The sequence below is a fragment of the Lactuca sativa genome, chromosome 1, assembly GCF_002870075.4.
Source record: "Lactuca sativa cultivar Salinas chromosome 1, Lsat_Salinas_v11, whole genome shotgun sequence".
NCBI lineage: Eukaryota > Viridiplantae > Streptophyta > Magnoliopsida > Asterales > Asteraceae > Lactuca > Lactuca sativa.
This window is the reverse complement of record NC_056623.2, coordinates 62,955,318-62,960,586: the sequence shown is the minus strand read 5'-3', so window position 1 is coordinate 62,960,586 and position 5,269 is coordinate 62,955,318.

Genomic DNA, 5,269 nt, shown 5'->3' with positions numbered 1-5,269 from the left:
AAGATGAAAGGGACTATGCATTCACTTGAAAGGTGGTGACTCAGCACTCGGACAGCGCTTCGATACTCTCAAAACAATTTCCTTCGATAAAACCTAGTATCAATACCACTAGGGTTTAGTCTAACGATAACCGCGACAAACTAATAGTCTGACTATTATTATTATTATTATATAAGCGTTAAATAACACTCAATATAACTTATAATAATAGCCCAAATACTCATTATAAGTTCTTAATAATGTTACTATATTAAAACATAAGCTATACTAAAGATAGGATAGGTACAGCTCACTTACAACGGGTTTTTCGCAAAACCAGGCTTCGCTGGAGCAGCGTTCCTGAGCCGAAAGGCCCTTTTTCTCGGGAATCCGGGAGCCTCGGGGATTCCTTCGGGTGCTAGGGGGTTTACCTAGGCTTTTAGGGGGGTTAGGGAGGTTAGAGAGAGAGAGAGTATAGAGAGAGAAAGAATGTTGGAGAGGTGTGAAGAGAAGTGAATGCCCGACACCTCTATTTATAGGGGTGCTGACTGGTCTACTCGCTGAGTAGGGGGGACCTACTCGCCGAGTTGGTCCATGTGGTGGCCTTCTGGTGGTGCCACGTGTCCAATTCTGGTGGTGCCACGTCACCCCCTATCGCGTATCAACCTTCGAACTTAGAAAAATCATAACTTTCGCATACGAGCTCCGTTTTTGACGTTCTTTATATCCACGCTTAGGTAAAATCAAGATCTACAACTTTCATTTAGACTTCGTCGGCTAATTCTCAAACGATCTCAAATTTAACAGTAGGAGGCGTTTAGACTGTTAAATGACCGCGAAGAATTCGTAACTCCTTCATACGAACTCCGTTTTCGTCCATCTTTTTACCGTTGAGTTCCTATTAATGAGATCTTCAACTCTCATTTAGATCGCATAAGCCAAAAACCGCTCGAACTAAAATTCGAGTTTCGGGTCGTGCACTGCTATGCCGAATCTTAGAAAAATCATAACTTCCTCATACGAAGTCAGATTTGGGCGTTCTTTTTATCGACGCTCTTAGTTTAACATATTCTGCAACTTTTGTTTAGATTGCTAAGGCTAAATCTCGATCTATCGTAATTTCACTATTTACGCTTCTCGGTGCCGTGTCGGTTTTGCCGTAAAACTTCGATGGGCCATAACTTCTTCGTTATAACTCGGATTTCGGCGTTCTTTATATATACGGAAACCTTGTGACATAATCTACAACTTGGTTAAGATTATGTATTCTATATAATCTTTTGTCGAAAAGTCTTTTTCGACCCCTATTGCCTCTAAATTGACTAGCCCGGATCTACGGGCGTTACACTCGCGACCTCCTGAAGCTCCAACAGGGTATCACATCTCTATGTCGCAAAAAACTGTTTTATACCAGTCTTGAGCATGCTCAGAAGCAAACTCCGGGCAGAACATCGCCCTCTAAGTAAACTACCTGGTGATCTCCGTTACCGACTCTGTGCCCTGACGCAGATCTAAAAACTCTTGTGATAGTCTCTCCATCTCCACCCCTGGAACATAACGGGTACTGAACATGTCTCTGAACTGACCCCAATAAATCGCAACTCGCTGCTCCTCAGTGTATGATCCGGTAACCAATCTCCACCAATCCTTCGCCCTGGACCATAACAGGTTCAGAGCACACCTCACCCTCTGATCATCAAGGCATGAACACGTGAAGAAACATCCCTCTACATCAGACAACCATCTCATAGCGACGATCAAATCCTGAACCCCAACGAAAGTAGGGGGCTTCGTATTGTCGAAGTCCCGATACTGAAATGCTCGGACATCTCCTCTCCTTGTTGCAGCTACAGCCGATGTCGCTGCAGCGGCAACTGTCTCAGCTAGGGTTGCATAGTGCTCGTCAAAGTACTCAACCATTGCGGTCTTAATGGACTCGAACATCTCCGGTAACTATGCCCGGAACAGAGTAGCCACCTCATCATGCAGAGTCTCATTAATCCTGGCATCCAACTCATCTGTCCCTATCTGACCAACAACCTCGGGCGGTGCCAATCCATCTTGACCGCCAGCTCCTGACCCCGATCCTGATCCGGATCTAGCCCCAAAACTGTGACAACCCGAAATTTCCATTCGGTCAAACCCTAAAAGTCAACCACTTCGTATCATAAGTTAATGTCATTATTTCTTATTTTTAAGAAATATAAAGTTCGTTTGATTATTTTAATATTATTTTTAAACGAACGGGTGAAAGAAAGTGTCATCTCGGGTTTTGAATTTTAAAAACCGCAAACACCTCGCGTCTTAGAAATTCCCGACCAAACTTTTATGCTTGGGTTGTAAAATCACCCAAAAACCGTGAACTCATACCTATGTATGAGTTTACTCCCCAAAAGTCTAGCCATTTGTGTTTACTCCCCAAATACCCAAAAGAGTAAACTCCAAAAACTCTTTCCAGTATCATCCTAGATTTGTTTCCAAATCTTCAAAGTTGTAAGTGTTCTAACCATTTCAAGTTAGTAAAACACTTAATCTAGTGTTCGTGCATCTATTCATCCATTCATTTATGTATTTTGTCTAGATTTCCAAAACACCAAGATCACCAAGAACACACACTAAGTGTTCTTGGCCTTTTAGCTCAAATCAAGCCTCCTAATAGTAAGTACTTCCATCCTTGAGTGTTATTAAGCTAGTATTACATTTAAACATCAAGAAATTATGCCAATAACACAAGGTTAGAGGTGTTCATGGTCCAAGAATGTTCTTGGGCCGTAAACACCATAAATGGCACCAAAGTGTGCCTAAGTCCCTTGATTAGCCCTAGTTTGATGTTTAAGACTTACCTTGACATGTTTAAACCTTCCATTGATGTGTTTAAACCTTGAAAAAACACCAAAGACCCACATTTATAGGTGTTTACGGTTTGGGGATCTCCCAAAACCGTAAACACCCTAAAGTGTGTTTAAATGGGTCATTTTCCTTCCTTAGGCCTAAAAACTAGCTTAGACAATTACCTAGTTGTGTTAAAGACTTGAAAACATGGCAATACCCTTCTCCATAAGGGTTACGGTAGTAAACCCAAAGGGAAATGACCATCAAAACCGTAAACTCCAAGGGAGTTTATCCTTGAACCCCAAACACCCTAGCTTTGCCCTACCAACACTTGGATGCAATCCTTGTGATCTTTAACACTTGAAACAAAGTGTTTTCATGTTCTAGAGTGTCCCAACTTATATTATTAGTTATAATTTGGCTAATTAGTTATATATATGTTCATTATATGATAACTAGGCTCGTGCGTGTGTACAAGTCTTCATTTGTCACCTAGCACCTTACCTGACACTTCAATCCAATCCACTCACCACAAGTGTGTTCATACCCCTTAACTAACCTTTGAAATACTTTTAAATGTTTTAAATGCTTTAATGGGGGGGATACAAGTTGAATACTTATAGTTATTACATCAATCACATGTGATTAATAACTACAAAACCAATGATTTGATTACTATTCAAACTGTTTATCAAACTGTTTTACTTTAAACTGCTTTACAAACTCTTTTTACTTATCAAATACTTTTACTTAAACTTTGTTATACTTATTATAAATTGCATGCTCGTATATGTATAGTTATATAAGCAATGTTTAAAAGGCTTAGGAAGGTCGTCCGCCCTATTTCCTTTTCGCGCTTGAGATGTGGTCTGGTGGGATATTGGGTAGCCGTCCGAAGGTCGTTTCAATATTAATTATATATCATGTGTACATATATAGTCATAAAAGTTCTTCCATATTCATGCGTACTAGTTACATCATTAGTAAGTTACCATCGGGGTAGCACAGGATCATACTTATACTATTGCTAGATCAATGAGTCAGTTCATTCATGAGTCAGTACTTATTACTATGAAAACATATACATTACATTACTATGAGAACATATACAACTATACTAGAAGAAGAACATATACAACTATACTAGAAGAAGAACATATACAACTATACTAGAAGAAGAACATATACGATTATACTAGAAGAAGAACATATACAACTATACTAGAGGAACAACATATACAACTATACTAGAGAGAGAACATATACAACGATACTAGAACGATTAACAAATACATTACATAAACATGAATACGTTGACAAAATTGTGATCCACTGTATCGAAGCATGCCTTAAATGTCATGGCCCGGGTTGTAGCCAGAGTCTCTTGGAGGGAGAGCATGAGTTTGTGTATATATCTATATTGGATTCACTATCCTACACCTTGCTGCTAGCTACAGCCGGACCTGCAGGTTTGCGGGTGCCAAACATCATACCTTTTTACGACCTACATTTGTCATTTTACCTAGTCGATAGTATGGTACAATTAATCACATGATACCTTAATATAAATCCGATTTAAGGTAGTTAGTACAACAGTAGTTCCTATAATACAACACTACAGTACTACAATAATTTACCCTTTGTATACATTTAGTGATCATTTCACTTAAACATTAATGTACAAACTATATTTTGTTAATGATAGTTACACTTGGGAAAATTACACACTTTTATGATAAATGAACATACAAAACAGTTACGCCTTGGTAGAAGGCTACTTTTAATAGGAAATATAGGTTTTTCTGAGAGATTCAAACTTTTACAAACACTTACAAACATTCACATACTTTTATCACCAATGTTTACAAACTCATGTTTAAAACCACGTTCAAACGTTTTGATACAAACACCGACACTAAAATACTTATGAACTCACCAGCTTAATGCTGATAAACTCTTTCAAAATAACTTGTATTCTCAGGTCGTCAGTAGACAGGTACCGAGGCCAGCTTTTGAGAAGATGGAGCGCATTCAAGACTCATCTTATTATTTTGATTTACTTTTTGGTGTCTATAACTGTACATAACACACTTGCATTAAAATTATATATTTAATGCAATGGATGATGTTGTTTGCTTATTTACTGTTATACTGTGTTGTGATACTTTACATGACGTCCTCCGCCCCAGAACGTTTCCGCCGTTCTTGGTTTTGGGGTGTGACAAAAACGTCTCGTAACCACCATACTGAAAATATACCAAGGAGGATATCAGATAATCCGCATAATAACTAGGAACCAACTCCCAACTATACCTAAGGATTATGACTTCCTTGACACGCGCATGGGTCATGTGCTTTCAGTAGTACACCCATATTTGTCTCAAGTATCATCATAACGCCCTAGTATACACATGCATGGTGTCCACTCAACCCTTGATCCTAGTGAAGGGCCAATTGT